General features: G+C 47.9%; 1 protein-coding gene across 6 annotated transcripts in view; it reads right to left on the reverse strand.

The window, feature by feature from the left end:
• The window catches only part of LOC115094464 (probable E3 ubiquitin-protein ligase MID2), an 839,223-nt gene that overhangs the window by 140,349 nt on the left and 679,510 nt on the right, over window positions 1-19,364 (reverse strand). The gene's annotated exons all lie outside the window — the stretch shown is intronic.

Raw genomic sequence — 19,364 nt, forward strand, 5'->3', positions numbered from 1 at the left:
TTTAGGCATTTTAGAGTTGAAAACTGTGCTTACCCCACCATCATGGCAGACTTCTGGAATCCTTGCAGGTTCGTCTGTCGGTGCTTCAGACCCCGCTTGAATGGTTACCGCGCCGCTCAGGTCAGGCTGGACCTACTCCTCCATATTGGCCCTCCTGTCCACAGATGGAACCATCAGATCTGTAGCGACTTCGAGTGAGAGATCCACACCGGATAACCCGGAGCCTGCCTCTGCCGTTGGCCTCATTTCCGTCTGTAACTGCCGAGAAGCCCAACCCAGAGCCTGTGTGGTGGCGTGGAATGGGTGGGAAGGAGTCTTAGGAGCCCCAGGGCTCAAAGATGTTTGCGTGTCCTGGAGAGCTAGAGTGTGTTCTTCCCTCGGATCCACGGCGGACCTCTCTCCCGGGGTCGATGCATTCGATGGAGTAAAAACCCCTCGATAGTAGGCTGAGAAGGGGTAGATGGGGCGAGTGCAGAGGATTCAAGTCGAATCCTTCCCTTCCTCTTGGTATGCGGCATGTAGGAATGGGGAAAAAAGCTATTTCAAAGAGCGTCCTCCCTTTACGCCACCATCTTGGATCTCCCACATGTCTCATTTTCAACCAAAAATGGTGGTATGGGCAGGGCAGGGCATGGGCATTCCAAAGCGGGCCAAGAGATGTGCGCCTAAGAAGAAACACACATGGGCACACACCCAGGACTAGTACCGTGTAACTTCTGCTACTGAAGAGGTGCTAAGTCTAAATAAAACTGTTTTAAAGGCATCTCACAGATGTTTGAGGAGTCTGGGTTAACTGGGGGGGGGGGGATGCAGACTTATGAACTAGAGGAGTTTGGAGGACCTAGCTGGGCAAACTGGTCATGGCGTGGACACCCGTCTGTTATAAAATTCCCCCTCTTGCACGGCCTGACTTTACGTGGCTGTGCGCACCCACTTACAAAATTGGGCATACACATATGCACACCAGGGTTATTTTATAACATATGTGCGTATGTGCACACATGTTTATTTATTTATTTGTTTAAAATTGTTTATATACCACTTTTTCAATAAAATATTGGTCAAAACGGTTTACATAGTGAACATACATAGTTGGTGTTGCACTTGGAGGTGGACCCTTGTCCTGGAGCAGTGTTGAACGGCTCCCTGGTAGGGACCAGGAAGCACCTGCCCCCAGGGGACGGAGCACAGGAGGAGACAAAGGCTAGGATGAGCTTCACCACTGGAAGCCCTTGGTCTCCCTGGGTGGAGCCCATAGGAACCCGGACCACTTGGACAGGTGGGCCTCGCAGGGTCTCCTGGAGAGGTAGTAGAGAGGCGTGCCCACGAGCAGCAAGGGAGCACGATTGGTCACTAGGCTGTAAATCTGGAGAACCAAGGAAGGCCAGTACAGCGTAGGCGATGACAAGGCAAGGGACAAAGCCAGAATCAGGAGATGTGGTCAATGGCAGCCGGGGTCAGGTTCCGAGGATCAGTCCGAGGAGTAGTCAACGAAGCAGGGTCAGGTTCTAGAGATCAGACGAGGTCACAAGGCAGGCAGAGGTCAAGATTCAGGCAACGAGCAGAATGGTCAAGGAGCAGGCCGAGGTCAGTACCAGAGAGACAGTCCAAGAATACTACCTGGGGAGAAAGGACAGACAGACGCTGGAACAGAAGGACGCTGGAACAGGAGGATGCTGGACAAGGCTGGAACAGTAGGACCGCTGGAAACAGTAGGAAGCTGGAACAAGGCTGAACGCAGAGGCAAACTAGTACACTTACAGTGCCAACCCGACTGCCAAGGCAAGGAAGTGTAGGCAGGAACTTCCTTATATCGTACGTTCAATCAGGACACGCCACGGAGCTAGGACCCGCCCCTGGCCCTACAAGAGGCCGGGTGGTCCGCGCGCGCGTAGGGGAGTGGCCAACACCACTGAGGACGCCGAACTCTGGCGTGAGGCCTGGTGCGCAGTAGAAGGCCCGGTGACCACCGCCGCAGGACGCCGAGGCCTGGAGGAGCTTGCGGCTGCCGCTGGGGAAGCCGACCCGTGACCTGCAGAGGTAGCGAGGTGAGCAGGCCCATGTGCGGGCCGGGTGCGGATGGGCGCGCAATAGTTGGATGTAATTAAACATAAACAGATACAGTTAACTTAAAAAAACGTAAATTAAAAGATAAAATCTAAAAGTATAAAATCTAAAATATAAATATATGTTATAAAATGGCTGCATATCTGGGCACACGCCGACACACGCACATCAATGTGCGCCCGCACACCCGTTTGAAAGTTACCGTCCCTACAGATATAAAAACACATTCTATAAGCTAAAAGGGGGTTTTGGAAAATTGTGAACAACTGTACCTATAAGTAACTAGAGATGAGCTTCATTTTTTTCTACCGGGTCGTTTTTTTGAGTCGGACGCTTTGGGGTAAACTTCATTTTTCCTCAGTTAGTTTTTTTGAAAAACGAACAAAAACTAAACGGGAAAAACGAAACAGGTCCAAAAAACCACGTGGGAAAACAAAGCTCAAAACCCCCACTCCAAACATTAAAATTTATTATAATACATTAAATACATTAAATACAACCCCCCCCCCCCACACCATCCCGATCCCTCCCCAAGACTTACTAACATCTCTGGTGGCCCAGCGGGGTCCTGCGAGGGATTTCTCCCTCTGTGCCGTCTGACTTTCGGTCCGAGTGCAGGAGGTTGCTCCCGGATCCCCGCTGGACTTTTGGCAAGTTTTGTGGGGGTCAGGAGGGTCCCCCAAGACTTGCCAAAAGTCCCTGGTGGTCCAGCAGGGGTGTGGGAGCGACCTCCTGCACTCGGATTGTCAGCTGCCAGTAATCAAAATGGTGCCGACATCCTTTGCCCTAACTATGTCACAGGGGCTACCGGTGCCATTGGTCAGCCCCTGTCACATGGTAGGAGCACAAGATGGCGCAGTTGGCCATGTGACGGGGCTGATCAATGGCACCAGTAGCCCCTGTGACATAGTAGGTCAAAGGCCATCGGCGCCATTTTGATCGAGGCAGACCAGACAGCCCGACGGCACGGAGGGAGAAATCCCTCGTGGGACCCTGTGACCACCAGGGATGTTAGTAAGTCTTGGGGAAGGATCGGGATGGTGGGGGGGGGGGGGGGGGGGGAGGGTGTATTACAGTGAATTTTAATGCTTGGGGTGGTTTTTTATTTAAAAAAATAAAATGTGCCCCTCCCCCCGTACAAACCCGAAAAACTAATTTTCCTCGTAGTTCAGGGAAAATCAGTTTCGGGGTTCAGGGCCCCCGACGAATTAGGCAATTTCGTTGAAATTGCCTAATTTCTGATAAACAAACCACATCTCTATAAGTAACCTTAAACAAATAAGTATGAAACTAATCCTAACCAAAACTGTAAAATACAGTAGGTCTATTAGAGATCATAAGTAAACAGATCAAGATTATAGATTAGGATAAATTGCTAGTCGTCAGTTGGAGAAAAGTATTTTGTATCAGAAAGGGGAGGGATAGCAATTGATTTAAGTCATTTTGTGTCTTCTGCAAATAGAACAGATTAACTAAATTTCTGGTGAGCTTTCATATTTGATCTTTGTGGTAATAACAGAGGTCTATATCCAGAAGCATTTAGCCAGCTAACTCAGCAGTTACCTGGCTAAATGAATATTTGGGCACTTATCTGGGTAAATTCTAGCCACATAACTTTTTATCTGGCTAAAATTTGGCCAGAGAACTTAGAGGCATTCTGGGAGTGTAACTGGGAGGAGCTGAGTTAGCCAGATAAGTTATGAAAGGAGGGGGGTACTATTGCCAGGGGATTTCAATCTGCTAATGTTTATTAGGATATCCCAGCTGTAGTATCTTCTAGAAGTAGGGAGATCCTGGATTCTCTGCAGGGAGAATTGTGCTGTCAACTGATAATGGAAAATGCAGGGGAGGGGGTGATACTGGACCTGGTGGACAATCATCTGGGATCCAGTGACCACCAAATGGTGTGGGGTTCAGTATTATAGCACAGGAGATGAAGGTTCATTCAAAGATGAGGATCCTAGATTCAAGAGTAATAACTTTGTTAAAATAGGGAAGTAGCTCAAGGAGTCATTAGCTAGATAGGAAAATCTAGGGGAAGCAGATGAGCAGTGGGCAAAGCTAAAAGGAGATATAAAAGAGAAGCCGTGATGGTTTTCTAAAGAAGTAGCTGAAAAGGTAATGGAGAAAAGATTAGTGTTCATAAACTCCAAAAGCACACAGAAAGAGGAAGACAGGTGACAATATCTGGAAAAGCTAAGAAAAAGTGGGAAAGTAGTCAGGAATGCAAAAATTCAAATAGAAGAAAAAACAGCAAATATGGTAAAATGGGTGGACAAGATTGTTTTAGCTTTGCTAGTGATAGAAGGAAATGCAAAAGTGGTATTGTGAAGGAGAGAAATCATTTTATTCCACTCATGTAGAAGATGAGTAAAAAAAACAAAATTGCTTAACTAATTCTGTTCAGTGTTCTCTGTGGAAAGTACAGGAGCAGGACAACATTAAACAAACACAATAATGCTGATGAGCTAAACTTCAATTGATTATTGAAAAGTGTGCTTTTGAGGAGCTAACTAAACTTAAAGTAGATAAAGTGATGGGGCCAGATGGGATATATCCAAGGGTACTAATGGAACTTACAGAAGTTCTTGCTGTGCCTCTGGCTGACCTTTTCAATGCTTTTTCAGAGTCGGGAGTAGTTCTGGAGAACTGGAGATGGGCAGATGTGGTTCCTATTCATAAAAGTGGAATCACTTTTACAACAGAGGATAATATAGTTTCTGGAATCCAATGGATTGCAAGATCCAAGGCAGTATTTTACCAGGAAGTAGATCTTGTCAAATGAATCTGATCAATTTCTTTGATTGGGTGATCAAAAAGTTGGATCAAGGAAAAGCACTAGATGTATACAGTATATTTAGATTTCACTAAGGTCCTTGACACAGTTCCGCAGAGGCAACTTATAAATAAATTGAGCACCCTTAGTATGGGCCCTAGAGTGACTGACAGTTAGAAACTGGCTGAGTGTAAGTAGACATAAAGCATAGTGGACTTCATTCTGAGGTATGCCTTAGGGATCAATCCTTGACCGGTTCTTTTCAATGTTTTTTAAGTGACATTGTAGAATAGTTGTCAGGAAAGTTTGCCTTTTCACTGATGATACCAAAATTTGGAACAGGGTAGACAGCCAGGAAGGTGTGGAAAACAGGAGGTATATAGTGAAATTTAAAGAATAATCTAAAGTCTAGCAGCTAAGATTTGATGCTAAAGAATGCAGAGTTATGCATTTAGGGGTGAATTTTTAAAACAATACCTGTGTAAAAATTAGCATATAAATGCATAAGTAGATGTACATGCATAATCCATATTTTCCAAACATCTAAATTATGCACATAAATTATGCTTTGTGCGCACATATAGACATGTAAAAAAGGGGCAGTCTGGGGCATTCTGGGGTGAGGCCAACAATTATCTGCGTAGGTTGCTATTTTAAAAGATTTGGAATCTTACTTGTGTAATTTTACTTCTGTTAATTATCTTGCATAAGTGATATTAAATGTGTTTATTGTGTACTGTGACTGGGTGAACTGAGAATTCAGGTTGAAGAACCAGGAGGGTCTCGATGACCTGGAGAAGGATTGAGTGAATTGGTGGAATAATTGGTAAAACTGGTCATTTAAATTATGCTTGCATATTTTAAAGGATTTACGCAAGTCCTGCTTTATTTTCATGAATAAAATATACGTGCATATGTTTTTAAAATAGGTAGAAAAAGCATGTGTGTTCAATTCATTGAATATATTTGCGTGTAAGCATACATACATACATACATATGCTGTGGGGTAAATATGCGCATTTTACAATATATGCGTATCTGATACCCGTAGATTATAAAATTCTACAAGCATATACGCCACCACGCACAGTTGTTTGAAAGTTATCCTCCCTGGCTGCAAAAAATCCAAGAGAGAAGTACAGTATTGGGGGTGAAACTCTTTCAAGCATGAAAGAAGAATGGGATCTAGGGATGATTGTATCTGATGGTCTTAAGGTAGCCAAAGAAAGTAAATAAAGTGACAGCAAAACCCAGAAACATGCTTGACTGGGAGGTGACATTGCCCCTGTATAGATCCCTGGTGAGTACTCATTTGGAATACTGTGTACAATTCTGGAGATCGCAGCTTCAAAAGGATATAAACTGGCTGGAGTCGGTCCAGAAGGTGGCTGCTAAAATGGTCAGTGGTCTTTGTTCTAAAGCATATGAAGATAGACTTAAATTATATATACCCTAGAGCAGAGCTTTCCAAACTTTTCATGTTGGTGACACACTTTTTAGACAAACATAATTTCGGGACACAGTAATTCATCTACTAGCAAACCAGATGTTAAAGGTTAAATGAACGAAATGTATTTCGACAATTTATGTATGTTTCCTTAAATATATACATAATAAAATGTTTCACGACACACCCTATCTTATGAAAACCTTTCATTTATATTAAACAAGCCGTTAAGCCCGTTAAAACGGGCTACATCCCTCTGTCTCTCACCTCCCCCTCATTCTCTCTCCCCTCCACCCCCTACCTCCCTCCCTCTCACCCACTCCTCCCACTCAGTCCCTCCCTCCCACCCCCCCCTCTCTCCCTCCCTCTCACTCTCCCTCAGTCCCACTCCCTCCATCCCCTACCTCCCTCCCTCCCTCTCACCCACTCCTCCCACTCAGTCCCTCCCTCCCACTCAGTCTCACTCCCTCCCTCCCCCCTCTCTCCCTCCCTCTCACTCTCCCTCAGTCCCACTCCCTCCCTCCCTCCTTCTCTCAGTCCCACTCACTCTCCCTCAGTTCCCACTCCTTCCGTCCCACTCCCTCCCTCCACTCCCTCTCACTCAGTCCCACTCCCTCTCTCTCCTCCCCTCTCACTCAGTCCCTCACTCTCTCTCCTCCCCTCGCTGCCACCGCCGTTAAGCCGTTAAAAAGGGCTACATCCCTCTGTCTCTCACCTCCCCCTCATTCTCTCTCCCCTCCACCCCCCTACCTCCCACCCACTCCTCCCTCTCCTCTCACTCAGTCCCTCCCTCCCACTCAGTCTCACTCCCTCCCCCCTCTCTCCCTCCCTCTCACTCTCCCTCAGTCCCACTCCCTCACCCTCTCCCTCAGTCCCACTCTCTCCCCCCCTCCCTCTATGTCCCACTCTCCCTCAGTCCCACTCCCTCTCTATCTCCCTCCCCCCTCACTCAGTCCCCCCCTCTCCCTCCGTCCCACTCACTCAGTCCCACTCCCTCTCTCCCTCTCACTCAGTCCCACTCCCTCTCTCCCTCTCTCCCTCTAACTCAGTCCCACTCCCTCTCTCTCCTCCCCTCTCACTCAGTCCCTCCCTCTCTGTCAGTCCCTCCTTCTCTCTCTCCTCCCTCGCTGCCGCCGCCGCCGCTGCCACCGGACGCCACCGCCACCCAACGCCGCCGCCGCTGGACGCCGCCACCCACCGCCGCCGCTACCACCCAACGCCGCCGCCGCTGGACGCCGCCGCCGCTACCACCGGACGCCGCCGCCGCTGCCTCCCGCCGCCGCCGCTACCACCGGACGCCGCCACCACCCAACGCCGCCGCCGCTGGATGCCGCCATGCCGCTGCCACCCGCCGCCGCTACCACCGGACGCCGCCACCCAACGCCGCCGCCGCTGCCACTGGACGCCGCCACCCAACGCCGCCGCCGCTACCACCGGACGCCGCCACCCAACGCCGCCGCCACCCAACGCCGCTGCCGCTGCCACTGGACGCCGCCATTGTTTTTTCTTTTTTTCTGACGCTGGCTCAGAGCGACGTGCTCGCCCGCACATGCGCGGTAGAGCTGGTCTCTACTGCGCATTTGCGGGCCGTCGGTCACAGGCCATTTATAAGGTAGATATATATAATATTCCAAGATTAATGTTATTGTTATAATTTATGAGTAACAATAATAAAACAAAGTTATTGTGTTATTCAATTTACCTCTTTAATGAGATATATGAGCTTGATGGACACAGCTTTTGAATATTTGATGTTAATAAAAAAGTCCAAAAGGTCTTCTGCGTAATTTTAAAAAGCTGGCCAGTTTCACACTATATAATTATTTGATAGCCTCATTCAACTAATTCTATATGGCTATGAGAGTGAAGTCTGGAATTTATAGGAAGGGACAGAATGTCAATATACATCCTGCACCTCCAGTTCTGTAACTCTGTGCATCCACTGAAATTCCCCCAAACAATGGAGCTTGGATGTTTCCCTTACAGCTCATCATACTAAAAGATATTTTCAAATTCTGGTGTCACCTCACAGTAACAGCAGCACAAACACCTTCCACTGCCAGGCACATTGTGAACTAACACAAAATCCCGCAAAAAAAGACACTCAAAATCTATTCTGCAATCCCATCATAATGTAACAGTAATAACACCAAGGACTCAAACAACAATAACCCTACCTGTGAAAAAGCAAGGGTAAATATTACACTGGGTCCTAGAATACCAATATACCACCTACTGAGGAAACAAAACAAACCAGATTGCTATAGATCCCTATGCTAGCAGAATCTCTCATCATGGTCACACACACAGAACAGAGACAGACCCTCACCAAATACAGACTACAAAATAAAGGAGCACAAATTAGACAAAAACTGAAATGGAAATCCCAAGAAGCCAGACTCTGTGTATTAACAATGGAAAAACAGAACCACCATTCCTCATAAAACATAAAATCAAGAAACATAAAGCATCAGTTATAATAGTAAAACCATACTAATAAAAGAATATTTTAAAACTATTGATAAATAGAATTTCTATTAATTAAAATCATATACATTTTCTACAATTTCCCAAACACCAATAAAATATTTCAAAACAGCACATTTATCAAATAACACCCAATAATTAAAACTAATAAGGATTTTAAAAAGCCCCTGCTGTCCATACTTTGGAGCTCTTGATTTCCAGTCACCCTGATATTGTCAAAGATTAGGAGGTTATCCTCTCTCTCTCACACACATACTCACATGTCCATTCTCTCTCACACATACACTGTCACATACATACACATTTATGCTCTTATATCCACCATAACCTCTCGCTCTCACAAACACTGACACACTCTCAGGCTCTAAGACACTCTCTTCCCCTCCACACACACCCCTCCCCCCACACAAACTCTTACTCCCCTGGATTTTCTCATACACACTCATGCTCTCACTCTCTCTGGCTCCCTCACATACACACACACATACCCAGGCAAGTTCCCAATCATTCTCACACACTGAAACTGACCCCCAGGCAGGCTCCCATTCATTTTCATACCACTCCCTCACCATCCCCCAGGGATGCACACATTCATTCTCACACAGACCCCAGGCAGGCACCAATTCATTCTCACACACATACACCACACACAGGCAGGCACCTCTTCTCATACATACAAACCCCAGGAAGACACCCATACATTCTCATACACAGACACACCCTCAGGCAGGCACCCATGCATTCACACACATACACCCCCAGGCAGACTCCCATTCATACACATGCACACACTAAAGGCAGACCCCCTCTCTTTCTTTTGCCAGCAACCTCGGAGCCTCTCTCATTTCTCTGCTGCCACTGTCACTGATGCCACATGGCTACTGGGGTGGCGCTGATTGCTGCTATTGGCACTGAAGCCCATTCTGCTGCCTCCTCTGTGCAGGCCCCGTGGGTTTCCACTTCCTCCATGTTGATCTAGTACATTGTGAGATCCGCATAGAGAAAGTGCTACTCTTGCACATTCCCAAAGATTACATGTGCCAATCAGTAAAGTAATTTATTATTTATTTATTTTTTACCTTTGCTGTCTGATCTTAGTTTTCTAATCGGTTGGTCCCAGGCTTTTTTGTTCCACCCCCCCCTTTATTATTTTTTTGCCAATTCCTTTCATATTGTCTTTTTTTCTATTTCTTTTCTCTCCATCTATCTTCTTCCCTCAAACAAACAGTCAGGTTCTCATTCTCACATGCTTTCTCTCTCTCTCACACACACACACACACACACACAGGCTCTCACTGTCACATGCTGTCTCTCATACAATCATTCATACAGTCTCTCACTGTCAATGCTCTCTCTCATACAATCATTCATACACAGTCTCTCTCTTGCACATGCTGTCAGACTCACACACACAGGCTCTCCCTCACTCCCACATGCTGTCTTGCTCAAGCACAGGCTCTCACTGTCACATGCTGTCTCTCACACACACACAGGCTCTCACATGCTGTCTCTGCAAACATTCAGGTCCTCATTCCCACACACAATCTCTCAACTCATCGCATACACGCACTCTACGGGCCATCAGCTTCTCTCTTACCTCTGGGCCTCCTCTTCACGGTTCGCTGCAGGATGGGCTCTGCAGCGGCCGGCCTGCTCTTCTCGGGCCGATCCGCGGCAGCGGCGGCCCTGCTCTTCTCGGGCCGATCCACGGCAGCGGCGGCCCTGCTCTTCTCCGGCCGATCCACGGTGGGGACCCTGCTACCAGGCCTCCTCCTCCTCTTCTTAGCTGGCAGCAACAACTCTGCTCCTCTTCTGCACGTGGCCGACGCTCCTCCCCCTTCCTGCCCGTGCGGCTCCTTCAATATTTTTCTTCCGGGGCCGCATGGGCAGGAAGGAGAAGGAGCACCTGCACGTTTAGACGTCACCTTTTTCTTCTGGCCGTGGTGACGTGAGCTCCACCACGGCCTTGCCAATCTTCCTGCTGCGTGTCTCCGGCACACAGCACAGCGATTCTTCAGTACTAAGCCGCGAGTGGGATGAGGTCCACCGGCGGCCGCATTGGCTCCCACTTGCTGGTGTGTCACGTGCACCGGGCTTGCGCGACACACTGGCACACTGCAGGCGACACACTAAAGTGTCGCAACACACACTTTGGAAAGCTCTGCCCTAGAGGAAAGGCAAGATAAGAGAGATATGATAGAGACATTTAAATATTTCCAAGGCTTCCCTGCACAGGAGGTAAGCCTCGTGAAACCCCTAGGAGGATCTACAATGAGGCCTCATGGAATGAGGATGTTACGCCCGTCGGTCACAGATGGCTGAGACCACTTATGCTCATCTCTTTCTTTGCTGCCTTGTCAGCTCTTGGAAGAATGGTGGTCTCCGCCAACCACTGCCAACCAGCCTGGTGTTCCCGGGACGGCGTGGGCACTGCCGACCGCCATCTTGTTTCAGGAATTACCTAGTCGCGCGCGCGCGCGCACGGGCCACCATTGCACATGTCATGGCTGGAACCTCGGGGGTGTCCCCTCTGGATGACATCATTTATCTGTTGTACTTAAGCTGGCTGGCCCTTCGATTTGACGAGTTAGCAAGGAGCTTCCTCGTTGCTGTATTCCGCTCCATCCTTGGACTTCCGGTTCCAGATTCTACGCTTGGCGTGAGACGCTCTGGGTTCCCGCTCCTCGGGGGCCCTTCCTCGTCTCTGACTATCCGTTTCTTGGAGGGCCTTCCTGCCTTGGACTTCTATCTGTCCCGTTCCCCGGGACCTCTCCTGGAACTACCTCCTTTGAGTACCTTACTACTATGGACTTCAACTACACCAAGCCTCGTTGTGGGATCCTCTTCGGTGTACCCCGTGCCTCGGGCCACTACCGCATCATCCCAGGAGGAACCACTCCGGTATACCCTGCGTTGCAGGTCATTACCGCACCACTGCTACAGGACCCTCATCGGGGTTCCTGCACTTCGGACTACCATCTCATTACCACTACTGAGACACCTCTCCGGTGTACACCGCTCCACAGGCCACTACCAGATCTGCATGTCTAAGGTATTTCTACACTACTGCGAGACTTCCTGGCATACACTGCGCTGCGGGCCACTACCGGATCTTCACATCAGAGGTATCACCCTTGGGTATACCTCTCTGCTCAGAACTATACTTATTCTGCACTTCCTGCTCCGTGGGCTGTGCCTTTCTCTTCTCTGAATAAAAATTCTTCCACAACTGTGTCTGACACCACTGAGACCGCGCCTACCGACAGTGAGGCTCACAGGGCTCCTCCCTGTGGGCGGAGACACCTCTCACCTCAGCCCAGGGTTCACACTCTTACAAGTTATAACAGATTGCTAACTCCATGGACCTGGCTCAGGTCTCAGCCATTCAGGCCATCCTTGGCCTAGCCCAACAGATCTCAGAGCAACAAAAGGTATTAGAGACTTTGGCCAATGCCATCAATCAATTAAGCTTTTGGCTGGACTCTGCCTTGACGCCTGTCAAGCCCGTTTCCACTTCACAGGCGCTGCCTGTACGGCTTTCTGTTCTCTTGCCAGCACCTACTCATTTTACAGGTGATCCCCTGTTATGTAGGGGCTTTCTGAATTAATGCTGTATGCACTTTTCGCTGCAACCACTTACTTTTCAGACGTAGTGTCCAAAACTACGTACATCTTGTCCCTTTTACGGGGAAAGCCCTGACCTGAGCATCACCCCTTTGGGAAAGAACGGATCCAATTCTCAATGATTTGACAGGTTTCCTTGCCTTATTTTGTTCTGTATTTGAAGACCCCACTCGCAAGACTGTCGCTGGATCTACACTCCTGCATCTACAGCAAGGTACCAGACCTTTAATTGACTATGTGATTGAGTTTAAAACTCTGTCCTCGGAATTACATTGGGATCTGGGCTGCATACGTGCTATATTCCTGGAAGGTCTCAATTCACGTATCAAAGACGAATTAGCTGCACGTGAACTCCCCAAGACTCTGGACTCTCACATCGACCTCGCTGGTCGCGTTGACTGTCGCCTGCGTGAACAATCCCAGGAGACTAAGGGGCCCAAAAAGATGTCCTCAGAGGCCATGTGGTCTCGTTCAACACCGGTCACCCAGACTACTCCCACACCCAGTATCAAGGAAGAAGAACCCATGCAAATGGGCCGCAGTCACTTACCTACTAAAGAGACACGTCACCGGCGAAGATTAGGCCTCTGCATGTACTGCGGTCAGCCAGGGCAAGCTGTGCCCTCTTGTCCTATCTGTCCGGGAAACTCTCAGACCTAGGATCTGCCGGAGAACTCCTCCTAGGTCTCACCTCTCCATCTCCTCCATTGACACTTCCAGTCTCCATTAACTCGGTTACCCTTGAATTCCACACTTTAGCCCTGGTGGACTCCGGTGCCGGTGGGAATTTATACTCAGACAATTCGTGGAGCACCTACGAATCCCCACTGTTCGGACACCTACACCTCTGCTATTGTCATTTCATGGCGAGCCATTACCTGGCGAAGTCCCCTATTCCACTCAACCTATCTGACTCCGCACTAGATCTCTGCACACGGAGACCATTTCCTTCTTGGTCTTAGATAAGGCAATACACTCGGTGGTACTCAGACTGCCATGGTTACAAATGCACACACCCCAATTCGATTGGAGCACCCTGCAACTGTCACAATAGGGCAATTCATGCCATGGAAAGTGCCTAGAGGCTGTGACTGCTATGCCTTGCCTGACTACCACCACATCTCTTCCGGGTCTACCTCTGCAGTACTCCTCTTATCGAGATATATTCTCTACGAAAGCGGTGGACACTTTACCACCTCACCGATCCTTTGACTGCGGCATAAATTTATTACCCAACACCGAACCTCCCAGAGGAAGGGTATACTTTCTTTCTCTGGTGGAGATTAAGGCGATGTCCGACTATATTCAAGGGAACTTGGCGAAGGGCTTTATTCGACCTTCTAAGTCTCCTGCTGAAGCCGGGTTCTTTTTTGTGGGAAAGAAGGATGGATCCCTTCGCCTGTGCATAGACTACCGTGTCTTAAATGAGATCACCATGAAGGACCGCTACCCATTGCCATTGATCTCTGAACACTTTGATAGGCTCCAAGGGGCCAAAATATTCACGAAACTTGACCTCAGAGGGGTGTACAACTTGGTCCGGATATGCCAGGGTGATGAATGGAAGACCGCATTTAATACCCCTGACAGCCATTTTGAATGTTTAGTCATGCCCTTTGGCTTTTGCAACGCCTTGGCCGTTTTTCAAAACATGATGAATGAAATCTTCAGGGACATGCTTTACAGCTGTGTAGTAGTATACCTAGACGACATATTGTTCTTCTCTCAAGATCTCCAGATCCATCAATGGGACGTCGTTAATGTTCTGCAGAGATTAAGAGACAATCGTTTATATGCCAAATTGGAAAAATGCTCCTTTCACCAGGAGTCTGTCCCCTTTTTAGGCTATGTGGTATCCAGCCAATGGTTCCAGATGGATTCACAAAACAACAAGAGTATTCGGGACTGGCCTCAACCCACTGGTCTTAAGGCTCTGCGAAGATTCCTAGGGTTCACCTACTACTACAGATCATTCATTCACCATTATTCTACTTTGTCTGCACCTCTTACAGCCATGACTCGAAAAGGGAGCCAATCCCTCTCACTGGTCCCCAGAAGCCATGACACCTTTCAAGAACTTAAAGAGGCGTTTCTTCAAGAGCCGTGCCTACGCCACCCAGATCCCTGATGACCCTTCATCATAGAGATGGATGCTTCTGACATTGGGGTTGGTGCCGTTCATAGCCAACATACTGACAACCACACCTTACATCTTTGCTTGTTTTTTTCTTGACGCTTCTCACCTGCCAAGCCAAACTATGGAATTGGAGACAAAGAGTTATTGGCGATTAAATTGGCATTCAAGGAATGGCATCCATAGCTCGAGGGTGCACAACATCAAATCACGGTTTACACTGACCACAAAAACCTCAAATATTTACATCATGAACGCCTGAACCACAGGCAGGCCCGCTGGTCTCTATTTTTTAATTGCTTCGACTTCCTCTTGCGATACCGTACCATGGACAAGAATACCCGTGCTGACACACTCTCCCATTCTTTTTCCACGGAAGATGTACCTGATACTCCACGTCACATCATTGACCCTACAAGAGTACTCCTCTCTGCTACCCACACAGTTCCAGCTGGGAAGATGGTGGTTCCTCAAGCACTCATGAGAAAGATCCTCAGATGGGTGCATGACTCTCTGCTCGCAGGTCATCGTGGACAAGCCAGAACACTTTCCACTCTGCAAAGGTTCTACTGGTGGCCTACTATGAAGAAAGACGTCCAGACCTACGTAGAGTCGTGTCCTACATGCGCTAGACAAAAACCACCGGTCGGTCGTCCCTGGGGACTTCTTCAGCCATTCCCCGCACCTAGCAAACCATAGACGAATATAGCTATGGATTTCATTACCAGCAACAATACCATCTGGGTCACTGTGGATCGCTTTTTAAAGATGGCTCATTTCATGGCACTACCCAGGTTATCTTCAGCTCCAGAATTAGCAAAGCTCTTCATCCGCCACGTCTTTCGCCTTCATGACCTGCCAAGACATATCCTCTCCGACTGAGGGGTCCAATTTACAGCAAAATTCTGGAGATCCCTATGCAAAACATTTGACATATCCCTGGATCTCACTTCAGCTTACCATCCGCAGGCCAATGGACAGACTGAGAGGACGAACTGTATGCTAAAACAGTTTCTACGGGCATACGTTAACTCCAGAGTGACTGGTCCGAGTTGCTTCCCTGGGCCGAATTTGCATTAAATTCACACCAATCCACTTCAACCGGATCTTCACCTTTACAAAACGTCTACGGATGTTAACCTCTGTCTCCTCTTCCAGTGCCTTTGTCGGTGTCGTCTCCCGCAGCACAGGCTTTGGTGCAAGAACTGCACCAACTCTGGGAGCGTACCAAGCAACTCCTCCAAAAGGCTGGGCAAAAGGCTATGGAGTTCTATGACACTCATCACCGTGCAGCTCCACAGCTGCATCCCGGAGACAGCTTAAAACTGCCTTCCGTTTGATTTGCACCCAGATACATTGGACCTTTTTTAGTGCTTTGCCACCTATAGCCTTCAGTTGCCCTCTTCACTTAGAATCCACAATGCCTTCCACGTCTCCCTTTAAAAGCCACTCATCCTCTCTGAATTCTCGAAGAAAGCACCTGAACCTCAACCACTTTCTGCAGAAGAGGATATCACTTATCAGGTCGAGGATATACTGGATGTAAGAAAACGCAGACGGCGCTGGGAGTACCTCATCTCATGGGAGGGATTTGGTCCCGAGGAGAATAGTTGGGAGCCTGCAAGCAACATCCTCGACAAGAAGTTGATCAGACAATTCCACATTTCTCATCCTACAAAACCAAAACCCCGGGGAGGGGTAGGGCAGGTACACTGGAACTAGACACAAACAGGATACCGGAAACTGGACTGGCAGGCAGGGTGGTTTATAGAGCAGGATTACAATTTCTAGTCAAGAAAACAGGAACATAGTAAAAAAGAAGGAACAAGGCTACAGCAAATCAGGAGCTGAACGGCTAGCACTTCTGCAGGACGAATACTGAGAGGGCTGCTGGACCAGCACAGATGTGTCAGGCTAGGCTCCAAATATACAGCTCTCAGTTTGTGACATAACTAATGCTGTTCCAATAGGAAAGCTCTGGGGGGGGGGGGAGGGGGGGAGTGTCTCCCAAACGCTATCTTGGCTTCATAGTTTCTACAGGATTCATGCTGACCCATAGTCACTGTAGCTCCACTAGAAGATCTCCTGGCTCAGAACACCCAGGGCAGCGAGATTGATCTCTGCTGCCCCTGACATCCATGTCCACTTAAGTTGATTGTGAAGGACTATACAGAAAAGAGCTCCAGAACAGCTTTAGGGACCAGTTCTTGGTATCTAGTTCAGTCAACATTAAGGTTCACTCCAGAAGAGAATCCTGGCCACAGAGTGTTTCTCTAGGAAGGGGAATAAAAGAGCAGGTCAAGGAGGGAACAGAGGGATTTAGGAGAGGAGGAAAAAGCAGTCATTGCACCAGACTGTGTATGTTTGAACATTTTACTTTGAGACTGCTGGGGTAAGCAGACTGTTACTTTTTCAGCTTTTATGTAAATAATAAAATACTTTCTGTGAAGAAAAGGCTGGAAACCAGACTGCTCTGTTCTCCGGTACCCTCCTAACCACGAGCCACTCCCACAGTATCACATTGACATACACACTTATTTTTTCAGTCTCAACTGAACTCACACATTGTTTTTTTCTGAGAATGGGAAGTTATGCATATAAACTGAAAAAGGACAAAGACGGACATAAGGCAGGGCTCAAGAAATCCTGAGCTCCTGGTCTCCATGGTGCCTGGAAACTTCATCCTGGCACCTAGGAGTTTCATGCCCTAAATGTCCTTGCTCTTGCCATTTCTGCTGCTGCCCTGGAACAGCTCTTCATTTTCGGCTGGCACCGTATAGCTCTCAGTGTGAGCCAAGTTATGCACGAACTCTGATGCGGGTCTCTCAGTATTGTGATACTTGAGACTGACACCAGTGTTTGAACAAAATATGAAACTTATATTTGACAAACTAGAGGAACATGGCAAATATTTTCTCTTTTGTATAAGTCTGAGTTTTTATTGCCTTTAGACGATTGACCAGGATGCAGTTTTCGGCAGTGAAGCTCACATAATACAACAGTGGTTTAAGTTAGCTGGGGGGGGGGGGGGGGGGGGGGCAGACTGGGAGTAATGGGGCTGGTTGCCTGGTGGGAGGCTGACGGATGGTTGGCTGATGGGGGTTAGGGATGAGATGGTTGAGACTTATGGGAACGAGGGGGTGTTGAGAAAGAGAGGGACACTGGTGGGGACAAGGGGTGTTGAGAATGAACCTGGTGGGGGACTGGGAGAGAAACTGGAAAGAGCGTGGGAGGGCAGATACAGATTGGGGGCAGGACAGGCAGACTGGAAACAGGATGGGGGAGAAAAAGGGAGACTGCTGGAGATAACAGTGGGGGACGGAGACTACTGTGAACAGGATGGAGGGTTGAAAGAGTGCAGTGAATAGGGTAGAGTGATGAGAGAGAGAGATTGGAGGTGGTAGGAAAATGAAAGAGACTGGAAACAGGGTGGGAGATCGAGAGAGAGTCTACTGGGGATGAGCGCAGTTGAGAGAGAGATTCTGGAGACAAGTGAGGGAATATGAAAGCGAGATAATAACTGAGTGAGGACAAGGGGGATTGAGGGGAGGGGGCACAGGACGAAATACAGTGTGGATCTGGGCATTTCAAGTGCAACTCTGAGGTGGGTGCTGACATTCTGCTGATTGCACACAAGAAGGAGCCGCTGGCCATGTGCTCCTGCCCGCACCTCACTACAGTACATTAAAGGTTTGATTTACGGAAGGTTTTCTTCCATCCTATAGACACAAAATGAAAAACAAACAGTAAATCAGACCTTAAAGGAGCTATGACAGACCCTGGAGGGCAAATCTTCCCTCTCTTACCTGGTTGGTAGGTACAACCAGGAGGGTGAGGGTGGTAGGGTTTGAAAGAGCTCTCAGCTCCTAAATCATGACCCGATGTAAGGTGTTCTCCAACGTGTCTGGTAAAGAATACCTAAAAAGTGATTTTTAATTACTATATGGAAAAGATGGAACTTGAAAATCAAAACACAGATTGCAACTCCAAAGTCATAGTCTTACAAAATTATGTTTACTGTCAAAACTCTGCTTCAAAAAGTCAGGAACAGCTTACTTTCTCACCAAGGACACTAAGCTGACTGAGAGAAATTGCCTTTTTCCTTCTGACCAAGCTATGGTACCCAAAGCAATCAACAAGTGTCACGTCTTCTAGAAATTTAAAAGACTTGTATGTATGTTAAAGCAGAAGGCCATGCCTCTTGCACATGACTAACAGGGTACACTCTACCGGCCACCGTTTGCTGCTGCCTCTGAGATTTGTGAGTTCTGCCATGATACTCTCCATTAAATCAATGATTTGCCACCTACATAAGGAGGATTGGGGATATGGTGGCACTGCATAATAGTGCACGTTTGTCACTGAACCTCTAGCATAGGAACGTTTTTAGACTTCTACGCTGAAATACTGCCTCATGGCTAACTAACAGCCTAGTCGTTAGCACAATGTACATCCATGTAGGCGACCCAGGTTTAAGATGACCTTTAATCTCTCATTCCTTAGGAAGGCCTTGGCTGGAAATATGATAAAATAATAAAAGGGATGGTGGAATAGCTTGAGATAGCTGGAAGTTGAGCAGTGGCAGAGGGCATCTGCAGGTGCTGTGGTGTATGAGACATCGTTACTTGTGAGCTATCATCTGACTGGCATGAGAATCTTCTTCTACCAGTTGATGCTCATTTATAGTGAAGGAGTTCTCTAAATTGCTGTAGTTTAAACTAATCATTTTTACTTGATAGTGGAGCATCCTAATGACTAGGCAGTGACAGGCATCAATCACGAGGGAGGCCCATCAAAGATCCTTTAATCCTAGCTGCTGCTCAGGCAAC

This window comes from Rhinatrema bivittatum, chromosome 6, assembly GCF_901001135.1.
Source record: "Rhinatrema bivittatum chromosome 6, aRhiBiv1.1, whole genome shotgun sequence".
Classification (NCBI taxonomy): Eukaryota; Metazoa; Chordata; class Amphibia; order Gymnophiona; family Rhinatrematidae; genus Rhinatrema; species Rhinatrema bivittatum.